Genomic DNA, 11,426 nt, shown 5'->3' on the forward strand with positions numbered 1-11,426 from the left:
TCTATGTTTGTGACAATGTGACTCGATACTGAGAGGGTGTCAGTGTCTTAGAAGATGAGGGACTGATAGACTCAGGTTAGTGGGGAGGGTGTTGCCAGGGTGACAAGTCGGGGTTGAGGACTAAGATGTGCTGACGGGGAAGACAGGACATGGCAGAACTGTGCTTCCCTTGTGACTACATGGTCACCACACAAGTAAAGGCACAGGACTCAGGGCCAGGATAGGCCAGAGGGGCCTCAGGGAGCCACATCTGTGGTCGTCAAGGTAAGAGGAGGCCCACATGTCTGAGGATTCACGTTTTCTATTACTGAAACTGGGCAAGAAGCAGAAGAGGGAGAGACTCCAGGGTGTGTTTGCCCTTCACTAACGTCTCCTTCCAGTGAATCAGTGTTGGAGCCAGGAGGAAGTATCTCCTAGGTTCCTGATCCCTCCAGTCTGAGTCTACCAAGGAGTGCCCTGTGGGTAAGGGACGGGCAGCTCTGAACACCTGTCAAACACCCAGGAGCCCACTCCTTCTACCTCAGACCCGGGGGTTGTTATCGGCGCTACTGAAACTTCAGGAATGAATCAGCTGCTGATAGGCTCAGGGCCTGGAATTTGAACCCAGAGCTCTCTGGCTGCAGGGCCCTGCCCTACCCTTATTCCTACGCTCTTAACAGGGGCAGCTTCTGACTCAGCCCAGATATCCCTACAATGGATTAGCCATGCTTGTGGACCATGCAGTGAGAGTGGGCTGGAGTAACACAAAGGGACCACGGAAATGGTTATATGATCACACAGTGGCAGTAACGATGTTAAAGCCAAGCCAGGTGACAATGCTAGATTGATGGAGAACACCTGATGCCCTCTTCTGACTTCTGCTTGTACTCCCAGACATACTTGCTAGTGAGAGAGAGAGAGAGAGAGAGAGAGAGAGAGAGAGAGACAGAGAGACAGAGAGACAGAGAGAAACAGAGACACAGAGAGAGACAGAGACACAGAGAGACAGAGACACAGAGAGAGATAGAGACACAGACAGAGACACAGACAGAGAAACAGAGAGAGTGGGGGAGAGAGTGGGGGGAGAGAGTGTGGGAGAGGGAAAAGGAGAGATGGAAAGGGAGAGGGGGAAGGAGAAGAGAGGGAGAAGGAGAGGGAGAAGGAGAGGGAGAGGGAGACGGAGAGGGAGACAGAGAAGGAGACGGAGACGGAGAGGGAGAGAGATCTGGGTTCCATCCCCAGCAGCCCCTTCCCAGCCCTTGGCTAATGCAGTCCTCTGGCCTTATGGATTCAGGGATCCCCCTCCATGGACCAAGTCAAAGTGAGGTGAGGTGACTGGTGATGGCTTTGACCTGTCCCTGCCTGTTTTTCTAGCTGGATCCTGCCCCAAATACCCGTGTTCCTTCCTTCCATCCTCCCGTCCTTATGACGTGTATATGTGTGACTGGGCTGCTGTTATCCCACATTCTACCATAGAGTCCCCTTGAGGGACAGTGAAGTACAGGAGAATTTTCACTTAGAATTTCGGTCATCTGTCTTTGTTTTGGAGAGCTGGCACATGCCTCCTCTTCCCAGACTGCTAGGAAAGCCAGAGTCAGGGCCTGGCTGTAGGGTGACTCAGGTTGCTCTTGGTAGAGTCCTGTGGGCTGTTTACTACTTGGTTTCTTTGTGACAGGGTCTTGGGGAGCCTTCTCCGGCCTTGAAGTTGTAATAGCAGATGACTAAACTCTGGGGCCTGCTTCCCCTGAGTGCTGGGATTGCTGGTGTGTACTAGCACACCAGCTTATGCCTAGGGTGGTGGGGATCTATCTCAGGGCTTCCCGAATGCTGGGCAAGAATTCTACCAACCCACCCGCATGGCCATCCCTTCCTCTGAGATTTGTTTGTTTGTTTGTTTGGTTTGTTTTGTTTTTTTCGAGACAGGGTTTCTCTGTGTAGCCCTGGCTGTCTTGGAACTCACTTTGTAGACCAGGCTGGCCTCGAACTCAGAAATCCGCCTTTCTCTGCCTCCCAAGTGCTGGGATTAAAGGTGTGAAAATAATGGGCAAAAAGAAATGCCTCTAACCGGCAAACCCCACTTGCCCGAGGACAGATAACTTGCTGGAATATTAGGGGTTGTTGTTCATGCAAGATAATAAACCATGTGTTTTTTCTTCTGTAAACAAGCTTGATTGCCACAAATGCACAAAATATGTTTGATCACACATAGGTGGGAGATACGTAGGCAGGAAGTATGTCAGGATGGACATTTGTCCCTGACTAGATGAAGGCTGGAAGTATGTAGCCTTATGGGGTTTGCCTTGATAGGCCTCTAATTAATGGAATTTGGGGCGAGCCATTCTCTGGGAATCCCAGTATGGACCTGGCCAGCGTCCGTTGTCCTGACCAGTATTTAATAAAGCTTGCTTCAAATTTGGTTCAAAAATTGTGGTGGCGGTCTTATTCTTGCCCTGTGGGATTGAGACTCCATTTTAGGGTCTCTCTTGGAAGTGCTTCCAGCTCATTCCCCATCCTGACCCCTGACCTCCCAGAGCTCAGCTATCCCTCAAAGAAGATAATCAGGCACCTCCAGGTCCTGGGATGTCCCCTCTCCTACTGTCACTGTTCCTTGTACACCCTCTTCCCATTTCCCTCCTTTTTCCTCCTCCTTCCTCCCTCCCCCTCTCCTTCCTTCCTCTCTCCCTTCATACTCCTCCTCCCATCTCCCTCCCTCCTCCCTCTCTTCCTTCCTCCTTCCTTTCTTTCTTCCTCTTCCTGCTCCTTTTTCTTTCCCCCTTCCCTCTCTCATTTATTCCTTCCTTCTTCTCTCTCCCCCATCTTTCTTTTAAAACAAGGCCTCTAGCTAACCCTGGGCTTGATGGTTCTGGCCTGGATCTCACCTTGGAGCCCAGGCTGACCTTGAACTTGCCAACTCCCTCTTTCTGCTTTCCACTTTCTAATTGCTCCTGGTCCCTCACTCATTCAGCCTCCTCCTTCCCCATCCCCAACACTCAACTAGAATACAAAGGCAGGCAAGGGTGGCCTGAGGCATCCCAGCATCCACAGCTGGGAGAGGGGCCAGGGGATTCTTCTAACCAGATGAAGAAGTAAATGAATACAGTAAGGCCTGCTATGAAAGCCCATGCTATTTCTCCCAACTGGGCCACTTCCTTGCTGTGTGGGTGTGAGTTACTGGCTTTACTCTCTGGTCCTCAGTTTGCAATGGAGTGATGGGAGGAAGATGAAATATCCAGCTGAGATGGACTTCTGAGTGAATCTGCATCTCTCTTTGGGTGAGCACTTCCCACCGGTGGGAAGGGAGGACTCGAGGCCAGGCTCGGCTCTGTTCTAAGCAGTTTTTCAGGCTGTGCTGAGGGGCTGAGGGGCAGACAGACAGACTCCAGGTAGGTCAATGAACCTTTCCCTTATACACTGAACATGGCTGGCTTTGGCTTCTTCTCCCTTTCCAACACAAAGTCTTGGTGGGTTCCCCCCTCTCTTCCCTAGAGGAAACTGGTTTATGGAACTTTCAAATCTCCCGTGTGGGGACAGGTTCCTGTGGTGGGAACTGCACAGCTTCCCTTGCTCTGTGTAGATTACACAATCCCCTCAATTGTCCAGACCAGCCAATCTGGAGGAGAGAGGAATCCCCCATCCCCAAACATATAACAGTTTTGGCTTGTCAGATAGACTCAGTTTCCAGGTCTAGGTACATCCTTCTGAGAAATCTACCTATGAGTGTGCACATGTGTGCATGTGCATGCGCGCGTGCATGTGAGTGTGTGTGTGTGTGTGTTTTCTGCCTTCAATACAACATGGCTAATGCCAAAATCATTTTATTCTCTAAGTTTGAGGAGAAAGAGTCCACACCTGCAGCCCTACACAACATCACCCTGACAGCCTCAGTATCTTGCTCTGAGAGTCTCCACGTACAAGCAGCTGTGACTCCATTTGCAGGGTGGAGGGTTATTGGGCTCCTGGGTGGACCAAATAAACAGCTTCATTTCTGTCTCCACCCATGCAGCAGACTGACAAATGGCTTACTCCCAATAGTTGAAAGGGAGCCACTCTATACATCTCCAGGGCTGAACTGAGACAATAGGGGCACATGGGTGTGTTAAACTCATAGCAGAGAAATCAGGCCCAAGAACTCATTTAGCATATCAGACTATGAGAAGGTTGTAACCCCTTCACCTATACCCCATAAAGTGATGGATACCTAGCCCTGCCAACTTGTCTTCTGATGCGTGTGTGTGTGTGTGTGTGTGTGTGTGTGTGTGTGTGACCAACAAGCAGAGAACTCCTTCATTGTTCCTGTGGCTTCAGTTTAGCTCAGCCCTGACCTTATCTCCAAGGCACTGACAAGGCCTCCTCAGTTGCAGTGCCCATATACCTGCTTACCCACCTGGATCCAGACCTGGACCCTCTGGCCACGCTCCTTTACTGTGGCTAATTTGGGGTTCGTCATCTTATCAATACAGACTCTACTAGCATTTCTGTCCGCCCAATTCTGAAGGTCTGTTGCAGCCTCTCAAACTCACATTCAATCTGTAAACCACATATACCCAGACTGATAGCCAGACAGACAGAAGGGCGATAGATAGACAGGCAGAGGGTGATAGATAATAGTTAGATATTGGCGTTGGTGGGTTACGCAGGATGCTAGGTCAACGGAAGAGAGCCACTGCAGGATGAATCTAGGCTTCTTAGCAGCAGGGAGGGGGATCAGCCTCTGAAGGACTGAACACCAACAGCCATCTGGAAGCTCTTTGTATTGTTACACGAAAGGCTCCTTTAGCAAGTCCATTTCCACATAACAAAATGTTTATGTGACCTATCTTGAAAGACCCATCACCTAAGTAATTCCCAGCCATGGGAGACTTCCTGGTTTGCCAGGCCTGTCTCCAAACTAAGATATGCAAAGGCTCAAGAGAAACTTTCAAAGGAACAACCCCATAAAGTCTCAGATAACAATCAGTGACAAAGGGCTAGTTCAAAGCTTAGGTGCTAACTCTCCAGAGTCAAGCAGGATACAAAGGTTCTACTAAAATTCTGCAACAGGTATGTAGGTAGGTAAGTAGGTTGGTAGATAGATAGATAGATAGATAGATAGATAGATGTGGGTGGATGGGTGGATGGATGGATAGATAGATAGATAGATAGACAGACTGGAATGTTATGTGATTTGAGACTTAATATTAGTCATTAAAATTGAAGTAAAGGGGCTGGAGAGGTGGCTCAGAGGTTAAGAGCACTGTTTGCTTTTCCAGAGGATCTGAGTTCAATTCCCACCACCCACATGGCAGCTCACAACCATCTGTAATGAGATCTGCTACCATCTTCTGGCCTGTAGGCAGAAAAAACTGTATACATAATAAATAAATCTAAAAGAAGAAAAAAAGAAAGAAAACCAACCCCCCCAAAAAAACAAACCTATTTTTTTTTAAAAAAAAATCCCTGTATACATAATAAATTCATCTAAAAAAATAAAAATACCTGCATTTGCCTCAGCCAGATTACCAGAGTAGGTGGGGATTATACAATGAATTGCTGTCACTGAAACCTCTGCACCCTGTGAATTCATTATTAATAAGACACAAGTGTGCTTATCCTGTGTTTCTGGCCAGTGCACACATGACAGGCAAGGTGGCAGAGGTGGGTGAACAGTGGGAAGGGACTATCTTGTCACCTCCCATGGTCCTCACCCTGCTGATGGACAGAGGGTCCACGCACTCTCCTCCCCCACCCGTGAAGCTTGAAGGAAGATCCAAGCCTTCTTAGCATCTCCAGCCTTGCTTTCAAAACCCTCTTCCCCGGCTGCTGAGAAGACTCAGCAGATAAAGATGAAGGTTTTGCCTTTATGCCTGAGGACCTGAATTCAGTCTCTGGGGGTACAGAGTGGAGAAGGAGAGTTGAGTCCTGCAAGTTGTCCTGTGACCTCCACACGTGTCATGGCATGTGAGCACCCCAATAATAACTAATCAATTAATCAACAAATCCCCCCCCCCCGGGGGGGTTTGGGGGGATTGCACCTTTTATTCCCACAACTTCAGGATCCTCATCCACTAGATCCGAAGTAGAAACTCCTTCCCTCCTTCTCACCGTCCCTCTCTCCCTCCTTCTATCTCCTTCTCTCCCTTCTTCTCCCCCTCACCCTCCTCCTCCCTCTTTCTTCCCTTTCTCCCTCTCTCCTTCCTTCCTTCTCTCCCTCTCTCCCTCCTTCTCCTCTCTTTCCCTTCTCTTGCTCCCTCTCTCTATCCCTCCCTCCCTTCCTCCCTCCCTCTGCTGTCCCTTCTTTCTCCCCTCCTGGTATCTGCTTTGTTCTCCTGCACTAAGCTGGTTCTCATACATGTTAGACAATCACCTCACCGTTGAGCTGTACTGCACCCTCCACCTTTGAGGGTCAAGACAGGGTCTCAGACAGCACAAGGCTGTACTGAGCTTGATGTATTGTTGAGGCAGCACTTAAATTCCTGAACCTTTTCCCTCCACCTCCCGTGTGCTGAGATTTCAAGCATATACCATCATGCCTAGCTTCCCAACCCTTCCTAAAATAAATTTTACTATATTTTAAGTTTTGTGAATTGCCCAGATGCGTCTTGAACTTGGGATCCTCCTGTCTCCACCTTCCTAACAACTGGGATCGTAAGTGCATACCAAAGGACTGAGTTCAGGAAGCTGCAGTGTGTGCGTGCGTGCGTGCGTGCGTGCGTGCGTGCGTGCGTGCGTGCGCATGTGTGTGGTATTATGTTGCTATATGTATATAGGTGACGGATGTGTGTGAGCGTGCGTGTATACGTGTGAGTGTGCATACATGTGGAGGCCAGAGGGCAACGCTGAGTGTCCTGCTTGCTTACTCTCCAGCTTATCTTTGGAGACACAGTCTGTTATTGACACACTGGAGCTCACCTCTTTGACTAGACTAACTGACTGGCAAGCCCCAAAGATCCCCCCCACCCCCACCCCACCTCCTCAGTGTTGGGATGTCAGACACTGCTGTGCCTGGCTCCTTATGCGGCTGCCCAGATTCCAACTCTGGTCTTCGAGCTTGCATGGCGGGCACTTTGCCAACCGAGATGCCTCAGCCTTAGAAGCTACACTTTGAACAGTCATTGACTGGAGGTTCGGTTGTGCCCAGCCTGGCTCACCCTCTGAAGAAGACCCTCTCCTCTAGCACTCTGCCTCAGCCAGCACTAACCCCACCTTCCTCCTCTGAACACCTACACCAGAGATCCAGCCTCACCCCAGTCCAGGACTAAAGACATCTATCCCTCGAGTCAAGGCACAGCCACTGAGCCAAAAGACAAGACACACTCCAGACTAAACTCTAGCCCAGCGAATTCTATGGTTCTCTACCACTCACCAACAGCTCTCTGTCAAGCCTCGGCCTATTGCAGGACCTTCACAGGGACAGCTGAATATTTGCTTCCTTTATTTTATTTTGGGCCTCTCGTTTATTTATTTAAAGTCTCCGGAAGATGACCCATGCTCGCTAGCTACCTCTGTCTCCTTCGATGTTGCTGTGATTGAATACACTGACAAAAAATAACTTCCGGGAGAAAGGATTTGTTTTAGCACAGTTCAGCGGTACAGTCTGTCATGGTGGGGAAATCGAGGCAGCAGACGCTTGAAATGGCTGGTTACATCCCACCCACAACCAGGAAATGAGAGGGATGCGAGTATGCTCGCTAAGCTGGCTTTCTCCGTTTTATATGGTCCAGGATCCCCTGCCCAGGAATGGCTGCCCCACAGTCAAGACGGGGTTTTCCTGCATCAATCTACACAAGCAAGATAATCACAGACTTGCTCAGAGGCCCATCTCTCCAGTGGTTCTAGATTCTGGCAGGTTGACAATCATGTCTAACGGTCACAGCAGTGAAGGGGAACAGAACACACTACCCCAAACATATGCTAGAACTAATAGCAGCTGAAAATTGATCACTGTAGGCAGAGAGTTCTCGGCTTCCCTTTATCAGACCAGCAAGGTATACATACAAGGTGACTTTGTACAAACCGACCTTACCTTAAAAGCCTTTTATCCTTCATTACATGCGTTTCCTAGCAGTTTCCTCCATTCACCTGCCATTATAACTCAGACTTCTCTTTATTAAAATGATACACAAGTTAAACGTCACACTATACATGCACACACACATGTGTGTGTATGTGTGTATAGATGTGTAGATGTATATCCCGCCCACATAAGCTGCACTCTGCTAATTCAATTAACCAAACATAAGAAGGCAGAGAACATTTTTTTTTTCTCCAACAATAGCCTGGAATCTCTCGTTAGCATTCAAGTGACTAAGAATAAAAAAGACAAAAAACAAACAAACAAAAACAAAAAACAAAAAAACCTCATACTAATAAAAAAAAATGATTAGATAAACCCAAACCCACTACCTAATACTGGGGAGTCGTGTGCATGGAAGGCCGGCAGAGAACACCAATGTCGTGACCATGTATGGGGGCTCCGAGTCCCGAGTCCCGTGGGCAGGATTGTTAGTGCTGGGGGTCTCCTGATTTCCAGGCTGCAGTCTCTTGAGTGCAAGTCACTGGCACTCTCTGAGCCTCAATTACTACCCATGGAGAGGAGTTACAGTCCTGTCTCCACCCGCCTAGAATCATGATGATGAAATGTACTATGCTTTATAGCACATGTGGGACCCAGCATCTGCTGCCATCATGGTGATTGTCAGCATCGGAAGTGACGGGTGATGTGTTTTATTGACACTTTTTATGGCTGTGTCCTTCTGTCTCTCCCCAGGGCCATTGTCACCCAGGGCAGCTTATTTGAGCCCTATGAAATGATCCAGCAAGCCACGGAGAAGTGATGTGTGTGCCGTCACTGTGACTTGAGGAGCCAAGAGTAGCTCATGGATGCCACCGAGACGTAACTCTTCTCCAGGGACAACAGCCTCCCAGCAAAGCCCTGGAGCACTGTCCTGGTCCCTTGAGTTGCCCTGTGAGTTAGCTACAGGGCGGCTTGGATTGCTTGGACTGCCCCAAACTCCAGAGTCAGAGAGCCTGTTTTGAGTCCTACCTCTGTCACAGATTGGAATACAACTTTCCCCAAGACTCTTTCAGTTCTCAAGTTCCCTCTCAGTCCTGTGGGCTTCTGAGAGATTCAGGCTGGGTTAGGGCACTTGGAAAAGGAAATCCTAAAATCTGAGGCATTCCACACTGGAATGAATCTTTGGAACTCCCGATGTTCCACGAGGCGGCAGGCCTTATCCAGACTGAGACACAGTCTGGAAGGTAATGACAACTCACAGTTTACAGCCCACAGGTTTATTGGAAACCTGAGTAAGCTTGGCCCAGCAGCTGGCTCGCTTTGATTCATGGGAAACCAGTCAGGCAACATTCTGAACTTGCTGGATCAGCAGTTTATGACAGATGACTCAATGAATTTTAGACACTGGGACAAACAATCTTGCTCAGTCCGAGTTGGTTGCTCAGACTTGACACGTGGCCTGGCTCATTCCTAGATTCTGAATCTTTGCATAGATGAATATGTGACTCTGAAATGAAGCCTTTCTCCCTCTAAGGGTCTCTGGTGTTTTCCTAAGCTCTTTGCTGGGCTAGGAAAAGACCAGTAAGTCAGGGGCAGGGGTATTGACCTGATGACCCAAAACCATTTAGAAAGGGTACAAAAGGGCAGGTGAAACAACGTAGTCTATAAAGATTTACGTTTGATAGCCTAAACCCTAAAATCTATGTAAAACATCTTTCATAGTATTGAACAGCTGTGAGCCCAGCTAAGGAGGCAGGGGATGTGTAGATGCTGGGTGCCGGCTGGCTAGCTTGTGTAGCTGGATTGAGAGGTTCAGATTCAGTGAGAGCATCCCAATATTACCTACCCTCTGGCCATGTATAATGTGTGTGTGTGTGTGTGTGTGTGTGTGCATGTGTGTGTGTGCACACATGTACACAAATGCACACACAGAAGGAGGATTGACTGGGAGAGAGATTGACTGGGATGGAAGGGGGAGGGAGGAAGGGAGGGAGAGAGAGAGAGAGAGAGACTGTGAGAGAGAGACTGTGAGAGACCAGAAGAGGAAGGAGGACCCCTGCTGGGAAGGACGGAGATGACACACTGTTTTGAAGAGAAAGCTCTGGAGCAGAACCTTGGTGTGGAAGACTTTGGCTGGTTGGGTGGAGCTGGTGCACAGGGCCTGATACACCACACAGGCAAAGGGTGGAGTGTGGGAATGGGCAGCCTTTGGGACCAGTGGCAGGCCTGTTGGCCTGGTGTTCAACTAGAGTCTCCCTGCAGGCACTACCTCACTCACACCTGCCTTCTTCCTCCCGGAAGCTCGCTGCTGCTTCCCTAAGGGAGGACTACCATTTGAGCATCACGCTTGGTCCCATCCACTGAGGTGCTCCATAAGGGTGAGGGCTGGGAAGAGGGGAGGGGCTCCTCCTTACCTCTGGCTCACAGCTGCCCCACACTCAACTTCCTTGTGTTTAGGGACTGACATTACGGTTAGAGTGTTCAGGCTCGGTGATCTGCTCCCACGACACACACCACTTATCAGGTGCTGACTGTACGTCAGGTAATAGAATGTATGCTTCATATCGCACGTTATCAGATGGACACTCCCAGCAAGCTAATGAAGGTGTTTATGAGCTCATTAGACAGCCATAGAAGTGAGGCACAGAGAACAGAAATCAAAGGCCTGAGGTCACCTGGGGAAGCCGTGAACCACATTCTGGTTTTGGATTGTTTGTTTGTTTTGTTTGTTTTTAAGGTTGCTTTTTTTTAAAGTATGTGTATATGTGTATGTCTGTGCATGTGTGCACGTGAGTACAGGTGACAGAGAAGCCCAGAAGAGAGCAGGCACTGGATCTTCTAGAGCTGCAGTTACAGGCAGTCATGAGCTGCCTATTGTGGGGACTGGGGAGACTAAACTCAGATCCTCCAAAAGAGCACTAGGTACACTAAACAGCAGAGCTATCTCTGTCTCTACCGCCACCCCCTTAGGCAGAGACTCAAGTAGCCCAGGTTGTCACTGAACTCTGTCATTGAACATTGAGCTCAAGGTCAGCTGAGGACGACCTTGAACCCAGCAACAAATCAGCTATGCCCATCAGAAGGAATGTCTCAATAGAGTCCAGTCCACGAGACCCCTAGAGCTGCCTCTGAGACAGCAGACCTTGTGTTTTTGTGAGCTTGCTGTTTCCTAAGGTACCCTTGTGTCTTACGGTAAAGTGCGTTTCAGTTGGAGGTGGTGGTACACACCTGTAACCCCAGCCTGGTCTACATAGCAAATTCCAGGCCAGCCAGGGCTATATATCAAGACGCTGCCCATCCCCCAATACTCAGGACAGAAAGAAAGATGGATGGAAAGAAGAAAAGACAATACAGACTGACAGGCAGGTAGGTAGGCAGAAAGAAGGGAAGGAGGGAAGAAGGAAGGGAGGAAGGAAAGGAGGAAAGAAGGAAGAGAGGGAAGAAGGGAGGGAGG

Source organism: Grammomys surdaster, unplaced genomic scaffold, assembly GCF_004785775.1.
Source record: "Grammomys surdaster isolate TR1022 unplaced genomic scaffold, NIH_TR_1.0 126313, whole genome shotgun sequence".
Classification (NCBI taxonomy): Eukaryota; Metazoa; Chordata; class Mammalia; order Rodentia; family Muridae; genus Grammomys; species Grammomys surdaster.